The sequence below is a fragment of the Scleropages formosus genome, chromosome 1 (assembly GCF_900964775.1).
Source record: "Scleropages formosus chromosome 1, fSclFor1.1, whole genome shotgun sequence".
In the NCBI taxonomy this organism is placed as follows: Eukaryota; Metazoa; Chordata; class Actinopteri; order Osteoglossiformes; family Osteoglossidae; genus Scleropages; species Scleropages formosus.
Genome location: NC_041806.1, coordinates 40,193,190 through 40,205,080, shown reverse-complemented (window position 1 = coordinate 40,205,080; position 11,891 = coordinate 40,193,190). Strand labels below are relative to the sequence as shown.

General features: G+C 43.2%; 1 long non-coding RNA gene across 1 annotated transcript; it reads right to left on the bottom strand.

Moving 5' to 3' along the window:
* Positions 1-2,960: 2,960 nt before the first annotated feature.
* On the bottom strand, positions 2,961-11,618 carry LOC108929280 (uncharacterized). Its single transcript, XR_001965732.2, has 3 exons — positions 11,546-11,618; positions 8,718-8,767; positions 2,961-3,025 (listed from the first exon to the last, which is right to left on the bottom strand). It is a non-coding gene; the product is annotated as an uncharacterized LOC108929280 (long non-coding RNA).
* Between the last annotated feature and the right edge of the window lie 273 nt (positions 11,619-11,891).

Sequence of the window (11,891 nt, the reverse complement as noted above, 5' to 3'; positions counted from 1 at the left end):
CCGAGAATGGCCGCACTTGGCCGACCTCGACAACGGAGAGCGACTGGAAATGAAGGGGAAAAAACAACCCATTCGCAGAGCGGAGCAGAATCTGGCTGGACCCCCCCCCCCCAGCCACCGGCCCAAGAGCAGACGGACGGGGATGCGTGTTCTGACTTGTTGCGGCATGTTGGGAAGCTCCAGAAGGAAACTAGGGTGTGGTGTGGAGGACAGGTGGTTATTCTAGGTTATGTACAGTAACTCCTGCATGTCCACTGACACCACGCAGGCTCTCCACCCATATCCCATGGCCTCTGCTAAGGTCACAGATAAGCCAACGACAGATGTAAACAATATGTCCGCTACAGCAGACCCCAGAGACAGGAAATGAAGGGAAGGAAATAAGCGAATGACCGCAAATTAATTATATTACCATGTAGGGATGTTGCATAGGAAAAATCATTTTTTAAAACTGTGGGCCAGGCCAAACAATTTGAATAACACTGGGAAGAAATGCTGCAGATTCTTTTTTGGAAATTTCCTTTTGAAGCACAGTTCTGAAAGATGGTGCTTCTAACAGCTATCGGTGTTTAATTTCGAGCAGCATTGGACTCCTCCGGGAATTTAAAGCTGACTGTGGCCCTAAGCATTAAGGATAATGTAATTAATTAATGCTCTCAGCACCACTCCAACACACACTGGTGCACTGTCAGAGAAGCAAACGAATGACACATATTCTGGCCTTGTCAAATTATTATAGAGGATGCACGGATTGGGCTTTAGTAGCTGTACTTCAGTACGTGGGTCACCTTTGACTCTAATGAAAAATAATCCAACAGCAATATTCACACAATTTCCAGGAATAGATGGTCACCACTTGACCACGTGGACACTCGTTCGTTAAAGCGTTGCCCTGCATGCCTCACAAAAATGGCCCTTAAATGAACCACAAAGCACCACTGAAGCACTAGTATCCTGATGCACTCATGCCTGGAGCTTGGTGGACTGACTGGGCCACCGAAATGTTTCCCGCGGTGGTCCCATCTTTGCTGATGTTAAAACAGCTGCTGCATTTTTCTTACATGCGGTTCTCAACATGCCACAGGTAACAGGGAAAAAAAAAGGTAAAAAGGGGAAAAACGGAGGATCGTTTGTTGGGGAACGTCCTTTCCAAGTCATTGCTGGGATGCATTACACAGCCGCCAATGAATCATTCATAAAAACAGCAAGAATAACCAGAGCAAAACCATAAGGAAGCCCTCCCAGAAACAGCTGGCAGTAAGCAGGAATGAGAGACACGGTGGAGTCTGCTATAAGTGACAGGTCACAACATTCACGCCGTCGCTGATGTCGTTCCTGCACGGCTGTAGTGGTGGCATTGCATGCGCTACCTGTGTGACTGGGTGCCGCGTGGGAGGTGTCGCATGCTGCACCACCAAGACACCTTTCTTAAGTCTCCGCATGACTTAGTTCCTGTAAACAGCCACAGGCGCCATAATCACTTCCGATTCGCCTGGCCGACTCAATCAGCGCCTGCCTTGTGCGCTCAGAGCGCAGTTTTATTTAGAGCCCCAAAATACAAAGTCTAAACAGATGTTATGCGAACACAGTGTTGTAATCAATACAGCAATTCAGAAAATCTACCATTGCTGTTACAGTGGTGGGGCCTCTTACCCTCTTCGGAATTACTTTGGTAAATCTATTCAGGATAATTTTGCTACATCCAGCAATGAGATACAAGCATGGACAAATAGCATCATTTCTCACTTTTCTACATGTTTAAATGACGCATAATGCACCCTTTGCCTGATGCTTTGAACGCCCACTGGACAGGTACTTCGGAGGAGATGTGTCAGTGCAGATCAGGACCACTTGGTGATGGGCTCATGCAGGACACTTGAAACACACACACACACACACACACACACACACACGAATCTCCTTCCATAGCAAGGCAATCGAGCCTTCTGAGACTGCCATGACCCAGAAAAGACATCATTCATTTCCCAAAAAACAATATAAAAGTAATAAATAGCTACTGTCTAGCGGTGGTAGGGTCAGCCACTGAACACTGCTCAGATATAACTAATAATTTGTTCACAGCATCCTAACAAGCACACTTCACAAGGAAAGGACAGGCAATATGAAGAAACTGTATACGAACCCTGTTTCACTTTCCACTGCAAAATAACAACACTTTTTAAGGTTCCAATGAAGCCTATACTTATAAATATGTTTTTTTATATACCTTTTAATTACCTTAAGATGCATTCAATACAGGAGGGGTATAGGTTGTTAAAGACGTTATCTTGTAACCATGATTTTTTTTTCCATTTCAAGTCCTAAAAAGGGCCCTGCTGCTGGAAACAGTCCAAATGCAGGAAAAAAAAAACAGGTTTGAATGTGTGTGCTGTAGCAAAAATAGCGGCCAAGCAGTGGCAATAGTAGTAATTACGTGCGTTAGATCATAACTAACAGTGAAGAGGTTCCTCAAATTATGTGGTGATTGTTTGCAGTCCAAATACTGACAATAATGAACATGTTTTTGTGCTTTCGGTTTTGTTCATAAATGTAATAATGTAATTATAAATGATTAATTCATTATAATGTTAGTAATAATGTAAGAATAATTCTGTTACAGCTGAGCGTGAGGTCTAAACTTCAGGAACCTGCCACGTAATGGCATAGCAGTCCCCTGTGCAGAGTTCGTTTTTTTCCTACCATACAAGGTGTGTTTTGACTCAATCTCTCAATAAACAAGATGAAACCATGGAGTTCCCATCTGCAGCTTTTTTTTGTGCTTTGTTACATGTTCAGTGGTTCATTGTACTCTTTATTTATTTAACAATCATATCACTGTTACGCATGGATACTTTACTTCACCGGCGTCACTGGTTAGTACTGACCTCTACTCAGAGAAAAGGTTGGAGTTGTTACAAATATGCAGATTTTGCTTTTTTCAGATGAAGAGAGGGAAGTTCTTTTCTCTTCTTTTTTCTTGTCTCGGTTCGTTTCCAAACACAGCCCAGTTCAGGCTGCAAGACACCTAAAACAAGAATGAAAAATAGCTGCATCCTTCAATTAGAAATAAATAAAGCAAGCTTATTGGGGTTATCTCATCAAAAACCAAGAACATTACTCTTTGTGCTGGTAGCAACAGAGCAGGCCTATAGCTGCACACACAAACAGTGGGATGTTTTCACAAACAGTGGCATATGTGGCAGATCATAAATTTGATAAGTATACATTTCTATTACCACTGTAACCTATATATATTACAATCATATATATATATATATGATTATAAAAATTCAGCATGGGGTGGTGATGGCTCCCTACTCATTACTCATGACATGGTGTATGGAAGGGAGAAGAGAGGCTGCATCTGTAATATTACGCTGCATAGATCACAGACGCCTGCATGGACAATGCATACACCCTAAATCCCTATGAAGATCGCAGTGCGGGGCCCAGTGCACATTCCAGTTCTGATTCCAGCACCCATTTGGTTCTCTCCCCATGTGCCTTTGCCTTAGCAGAGACAGACATCTGCTTGCTTGATATTCATCTCACAGGTCCCTTGGAAAACATCGGCTTTCTGACAGCTCAGCCTCCCAGTCTGCCATATGCCCAGCTGTCTGGCTCCCCCCTGCTGACACTAACCAGCAGGGCTTTGACTCCCACCACTCCCCTTGTGCTCACGGACATTCAGACGGTAGTCGTCAAGCTAAGGGCTCAATGTCTTGGACGTATTGTAAATCCAAGCTTTCCGCAGGGTTCAAGACAATGTCCAGCCTGTCACCTGCAACTTTGATTTCCCTGTTTCTCGAGTCAAGTTGCTGTAAATGAATTGTGACTGCAAGACATACACGTGCAAATTATTCCAGGTTTCCGTTGGTCTTTCCAGCAAGGGCACCTGATTGATAAAGAAAGGTGAAACCAATGAATTTTTATATTATAGTCTCTCCTATAAATAATTGAACCACCCACTACGCTGAATTGTCTTCCTTGAGAGAGCGGTATTAAAATACACCCCCCTGTGCCTCATCTAAGAGGTAGTATCTACAGCACTGTACCCTGCAGGCCCAAGCCTGTTACAGCTCTTTAAAAAAAGCTTCAGAAAAGCCCCCCAAAAAACAAAAACAAAAAGCATGCAAATATCTTCCAAAAATATGTATTTGTGGGTTTTTCGTTCTGCCTTTAATCTGTTTCTATTTCAAGCTGTTTTGCATTGCTGTTTACTGCCACCACCGTAAAAAAAATTCTGCACACACTTGTGATTTCCTCTAAAGACAGGATAGATAAAGTTCCCCACAGAAAAAAAATAAATAAATTGATGTCATGAAGTGCGGGATTTCGTGAATTTACACACTACTTGTAGAAAAGAAGCACAGCTGAAGCCTAGGAGAAACACTGACCTCAGGAGACAGCGAATGTCAGTAGCACAAGTAATAATGGACACACATGAAAAGTGGACACATGTACCGTAGGCAGAGAGTTAGAAGGCATGCAGGACATAAGAATTTTCCTGGGCTTCAAGAAGGTCAAATTACAGAACTGGTGGGTTTCAAAGCACATCATCCACCCAACAAGTTAAAAGTTGACCTTTAGGATTCCTTCAAGGCAGTGGGCAACAAAGACTCCAACTATGGTTACAAGAGCTGAAAATGCATCAATATAATTCCTGTAACAGAAGCTGTCATTTAATTGCAATCTGAAATGCTAAACCTCTAGTGCATTTTGCAATTAGTTGGGTGAACCTGTTCAGAAGAAGGAGTGCCTGAGAACCTCTTGTCACCCTCGGGCCAGATATCGCTTCCTGTGGTGAGACCAGTCATGAGGTCAAAGGTCCTGCTTACATCTGTCACTCAGCACTAAGGTCACCGAAGAGAGCAATGAAGGAGATCAGCATCATGTATCAAAACCCTTCAGCTTCCAGACTGCAAAGAATACAATAGCATTATACTTCTTTTTTCTGAAAGCTCTTGAATATCAGTTTCTAATTTCTCCCTGCTTCTGTCTTCAGTAAGCAAACTGGTTTGTAACCATGACCACATACTGTCGTTTTTATTTGTTCTCGACAAGGATCTAAAATATAACTTCCTAGCTGTCTTAATGTTCTAATTTGTCTCCTTTTGACTAATATATTGCTGTTTATCAAGTATGATTGGCCAGTATGGCATTAATCTCATTTGTTTGTAACATGATGTGGAAAGATGAAAGAATCATGTGGTTTCCACCATGTTAACACCAAGTCACTCAAGTTATGTTTACAAAGCACTTCTTGACTAAACAAACTCTCATGGTGGCAAATCAGTCAGTGTGCAGCACAGAAATTATTTCAAAGTTGCTGATTATTAAAAAAGAACTGCAGTATGTTGGGCATACCGAATAAAATGAAATGTAAGCCTTTTCAAGCGCAGTCCTTTATCATCAACAGAATGTGTGTTGATTGTCATCATCATCATGTCGTTGTGCCTTGTGTATGCAAATTAATATTTGTTCGTAATGTCAAGTAATTCCAAATCTGTGGTCAGGGTGGATATAAAATCCCGGGTTTCGTAGCAGACGCTGACACAGGCACAGAGCGGCCAGCCTGGAAGGATTCTGTGCTGTCCTTGTCACTTTTCCTTGATGACTTGCTTCATCATTTAATGAAGCAAGCTCATTTATGAATCATCAGGCAGCCATCTAACAGCATTACGTTTCCATATGCGGAGAGTAGGATATAAATCATAATTTAAATATGCCAGCTTGATCGGATGAAAAGAGCAAAGGTCATCTAGAAAGGGCTGAGTCATAAAGACCAGGTATCACATTGGCTCTTTGAGTCGCCCAGAATAAAAGGGCAGACCTGCTGTAGCGATGAGCAAAATAGGTACAGTAAATCTGTCTGTGGCAAACGGCAAATGTGACAGTTGTCTCGCATTCATCTCCTTTGATTTAATCTCCCTCCTTTAAACCCAAAAGACACGAAAGAAAAAAAGACGTTTAAAGTTCTGGTATTGAATGTCGTTTCCCTGCCATGCCTCCTCTCTCCCTGAAGAGCTACCTGATCCTCCCCGTTCTCCCCGACCTGTCAGAGGAAGGTGAGGGATAAACCGTGTGATTAAGCAAACCCGGTCTGAACGCGGAGAGCAGAGGGGAGAAGCAAGCAGGGGCTCTCATTAAAAATGCAGGGGGATTCTTTGGGCCAGAAAATGTCCTGTGGTTCAATGCTTTTCATGCGGGAAAGTTGCCTGGAGCCAATTCACTATGGCAACTCCTACAGTAGCATTAGGTGGAGCGAGAGATTTAAAAAAAAAAAAAAAATGATTGCGACTCAATGTCCCAAAATTATCATATAAGCTTTTATATTCTGTAGTGAAAAGGAAATCTTAGCATAACGGCAGATGTTTCTTGGTTTGAATTTATTTTGATGCTGAATGCATTTTTGTACTAATTAAAGGGATAGACGAGCTGTAGCGAGCACAACACCGAAGGCAATATGCATTTCTTGTGTTTGAAATTGCCTTCAGTGTGTGTTTTTGTTGTCATCACTACTAGTTGAAGCTGGGCAGATGGCCAGTCCATTACCACCAATTGTTTCCTGCTTTATCCAGAGAAAGAAATACTTAAATTACTTAAAATGGGAGCAGTGCTTGAACTAAAGGCACTGATTTCAGAAAAGTTAGGGGTTCGTGAAATCTTTCCACATCGTTTCTGGGATAGCACAGTTTTCTCGACACACTCTGCTTTCCCTCAAGCTAGTATGAGTCTGGATAGACTGCCAGCTTTACCTCGGAAGCTAAGCCTCTCTCCCAAATCCTCCCAGGAACCTAAGAGTGCAAACCTTTCAGCACTCTAGAATTATGTACAACACACTTTAGCCAAGTCCCTGACACTTATGAAACATGCTCTTCCTTAATCTCCAAGCCAGTACCGTAGTATATTTGTCTAATTCACTATTAATCAAGAACACCAAATCATTAATGCTGTAAAACCCCACCCTAAAGAGGACAAAATTTCAAATTAATGTGGTAAATTCTTAATGTGTTGATAAGTTGTGTTCAATTTTGAGCAAACCATATGCTGAAACCTATTAATAAACTCCACTTGTGATTAAAAATGAAAATTTAATTTAGTCACAGAATTTGCATCAGACAATAATGCTATGCATTCACGAAATCTATTAGCAGAGAGGCTTAACAAATAAGTACTAAAATTCTCTCATTTTTCCATTCAACGCCAGTCTGTAACCATTTAGTTATGAGCAAAACGGAAGTGAAGGGGGGGGGGGGGTGCGGTGGTGCAGTGGGTTGGACCAGGTCCTGCTCTCCATTGGGTCTGGGGTTTGAGTCCCGCTTGGGGTGCCTTGCGATGGACTGGCGTCCCTTCCGGCCTTATGCCCTGTGTTGCCTTGTAGGCTCCGGTTCCCCGCGACCCCGTGTGGGACAAGAGGTTCAGAAAGTGTGTGTGTGTGAAAACGGAAGTATTTACTTTGTGCTCAGCCAGTACCGAGGCACTGAAAAAAGGCATGATGTCTTATTGTGATATTTGTTGACTCTGCTATCATTCACTTTCATCATCATCTGAATAATGTTTTTCTAGAGTCTGATGAGTATGCAGACTTCAAGGCTAGGTCAGTTATCAGCAAATACTCTGCTTGTTGGATGCTTGTCCTCCTCCTGAATGTCATTGTTATTATAACATGGGGAGTGAGTGAGAGAGAGAGAGGGACAGAGCCCGTAGAACCAACATGGGCAAAGTCCCAGCACTTTGATTGAATGACACACACCACTGGGCTCCGTATAGACTGTGTTTGATTGTCTCTGCATTCATTGTCTATCCATCACAGAGATGTGGCTTTCATGACAGACGCTTGGCATCTCTACCCTTACTCATTGAGATTCAATGCTCCGTTGCGCCTCAATACCTAAAGAAAACAAAATGAATGACCACAAAGTCCAACACGAATAACAGGATGTACATAACAAGAAATACTAATGCTTTTATTGACAAGTCCCAATCAATGTTTACCCCTCACTTTGAGCTGTGTCAGGGTTGTCTGCTGAGTGGCAGGCTGGTGTGGGTTGATCTGCAGCCAACTCAGAGTAATGCCTTACTGTGCTTTAGTAAGAAGTGCACTTTCAGTGTAAACTCTGAATTGCAGGTGAACACACACACTTTTAGAACCACTTGTCCCATACAGGGTCACAGGAGCCTACCCGGTAACACAGGGCGTAAGGCCAGAGGGGAGGGGACACACCCAGGACAGGATGCCAGTCCATCACAAGGCACCCCAAGCAGGACTCAAACCCCAGACCCACCAGAGAGCAGGCCTATGGTCCAACCCACTGCGCCACCACACTCCCCCACACAGGGTCGCAGGGAACCGGAGCCTACCCGGTAACACAGGGCGTAAGGCCGGGGGGGGGGGACACACCCAGGATGGGACACCAGTCCATCGCAAGGCACCCCCAGCGGGACTCAAACCCCAGACCCACTGGAGAGCAGGACTGTGGTCCAACCCACTGCGCCACCGCACCCCCATATGCAGGTGAACACCTGGCTTTAAAACCTACGCACCACTGGTAAAGACAGAAACCCACCCAACTCAAGGGGACTCCAAGTTTCCCGTCCACTGCTGGCTTCAAGTTTAGAGGAATGAATCAAAAAGGTGGGTCAAGACTTGGATAACTTGACCGATCTGGGAAAGTCAGAGAACACCAGAGCATTTCTGAGACCGTATTACTTACATGAGAACTCGTGTCCAAATGCTTCCATACTTAGTGATGTGATGACAATACTGTAGGAAAAATGCAAAAGTTACATTTTGTGTGGTAGAATTAGTCAACAGGAAAATCTCTCACATAAACAAAGATGGAAAGGTGAGATCTTTTTTGGAAGGGGTCATGACACATATGTGGAGAGGAATACACAGAGAGGAACTAATGCCAGAATGTGGTCTTTCGCACTTTGGAAGCAAAGCCCCATGATAACCCCATGATGAGACAACTCTGAAATCCCCAACATGCCGAACTAAACACAAAGTTCTGCAATAACATCAGATTAAATGTGAAATCCACACTGAGGACTGGGGAAAAGCATGCAAGCAACTCTTGAATAAGAAATATACAGCTTAACAGATGTTTCATAGCAGACAATGTCACTGCTGGATACACAAAAAATCTGATATGATCATGGAAAGAAAACTGTTTATGTAGTACTTTAACTAAACAGTGTTACTGAAATAAGTAGCAGAGCAGCTGTGTTCAAACACTGTCAGCTGGGTGTTACGAATGGCCTGAAACAGCAACTGGATCCAGGGTGTTGCAGTGCAAGACTGAAAGCTGCTTCTGTGTGTCAAGAAAGACATTCACAAGCAAATGAAATGACTGAATCAGATGGGCATCTACAGGAGTCCTGGGCCTCTGAAATGCAGCCACGGGACCCTCAGATCAGACAGCTCCTGCTCAGCACAGGGACGGCAGCTGCTTCCTGGATGAAACTCATGTTGGCTGTTCTAAGACAAGGGGGTTCTGGGTGCCAAACAGGCCACTCTGTGGTGATTAACTGGAAATGGAAGTGAACTTTGTGTGCACGTCGGTGCAGCCATGAAAGCATCATGTAGCTGACCAAATGTGTGGAATGGAAGACACAAAATAAACATATCAGGGTATACACCAGGTAGGATGGGCACAGACCCTAAGGTTCAAGTATAGAGTTCAGCATACCATGTGTTTCGCCCAACTATTAGGATACCTGGGAACTGTGACAACGCATTCATAAATTTGAATTTAAATTGAGCAATCAATCCACGTACCAGATCTCAGTCGGCTGGGAAAAGGCCTTCCTACTACTTATTCAGTACGATACAGCGGAGATCACAATTATCAACTGTCCAATCAAAGATATGTCTTCATGTAACGTCACGATGGTACTTTTCTTCAGATGCAGAGTGTAACACTTGGTGCAATCACTGATCAATGTGTATTTGATATACTTTTGTCCAGTCACTATATTTCCAGTATTGGTAGGACTGAGTTTGCATTATTTCCCATCCGTAGATATTATATACATGACCTTTAGCCAATTTAATTAAATACTCACCACTCTACATTTCAATGCCAAGTAGATAGGCTGTTGATTCAGCACATTTTATATGCCATTTGTGAGTTACAAAATGCAACCTGGCACTGCCACTAAATGTACTGATGACATTCATTTACGTCTGTTTGAGAAGAGGAAATTAGAGTAGAAGATCTGAAGTCAAATAAAATATGCATTAAGCTATATCATTGCTTTGACTCTTAAATGTAATCAAAGTGAAATATAGACATTGATGTATTCTCAGTTCTTTGGTAAAAAACTAAAAAAACAATGCAACTATGCAAATGAGTAAATGAAGGCTGTTTTGGAGGTGATGTCTTTTTTGCCTGCAGCGAATTTAGTGAAATATGGTTCACCCTTCACAGCACAGGCTTCAAATTAGTTTCATTTTAAATGGCCTAATAATGAAATTTAATGTTACAGCATGAATCTATGTTGACAGCATGCCGATGATACATTGAGGAAGGGTCATAAAATGTAAAAATAAATAAAAAATAAAAACAAAAAATACTCCCAACATCAAAGCTGTGCAGCTGCTACTTTTCAAACTGATATTTTTCTTTGGGTGTGTTGCTTAAAAAAAAAAAAATTCAGCCAGAGCTGGTTTAGATTTCCAGCTGTCAAAGAAGTGAGTTTTTTAATTCACTAAATTTTTTTTAATGGGACATTTAAGTGTGTCTTTGGGTGGCTACGTGTGCTTTAAAAACACAATGACCTGCAGTTCAGCCTAGCGAAGATACTGAGTATTGACCTACAAGTCAGCCCAGGCACTGTGCTGACATCATGGGCAATGAGGAGAGGGTGTAAATGTCTCCATTGTCCTAAACCTATTTATCCTCCATTAGTACCGAGCACATGAACTTTTGACTCAGTCGAGCCGAATTTGACTTGCAGTCTTCCATTTTGCCCTTATATGGATATCAGGTGGGATGTGAGACATAGACTGAAATGTTGATATTATCAAGTCGTTGACGTGGCCCACACTGGAAACGTTGCATGTATTCAAATGATCTACAAGCTGCTCCCACTGCAAACAAACACACTCTTCCTGGACCCTGTGGCCGAAACTACTTCCAGCGAGGCGAAGCACGGATTAGTGAGTCGAGAGCTGGCAGACGTGGTTTCTTCTCCTCATGCCGTACATACTGCAGAGTGATAAACTCCCACAGCCAGGCCCATGCTGACTGCACGGCTGTTTGTCGTTAACCTAGTGAAGAAATCACTTCCACGTGTTCAAGAGGCCTCGCAAAGTTCTGCCCGCGCTAAACCTCGTCTGTCTTTGCGAGGAACCTCGTTTCGCTTGCGTTGTTTAGCTCCTTTTTGCTGCCCTGCGCGTTTGCAGCTGGATTTGATCGGAGCGAATCAAGGTTGCATAAGGTAAAGGAAAGGGACAGCAGCGGTGCTCCTCCGCGGTTGCTCGCTTTCAACTTTAGCTGCTGCGCTTAAACCGTGCATGAGTAGATTTTCAACTCACTCAGAATCAGGTCCCCCTTGGCAGATGGCAGGAGCCCATCTCCGCAACCGCCGGGTAATCTCGTCAGTCAGGCGGCTCAGCTTCTCCGGCAGCGCTCCCTGATTCCTAGTAAAAACAGTTCAGGGAAGTGGAGCCTTTGTGTCAAAACCACACAGCTGTTAACAGGACAAAGTTAGCGTTTTAAATAGGAAAGTGATGTAACGGTAATACCGGGCCAAGACAGTACGATTTCTGACAGAAAACCTTTCCATAGCCTGTGGCGACATTCATGCCGTTCAACGGACACTAAGATGACAGTAAATACTTTGAAAACATCATTTTATTTGCCTGATGCACGCTAAAATAT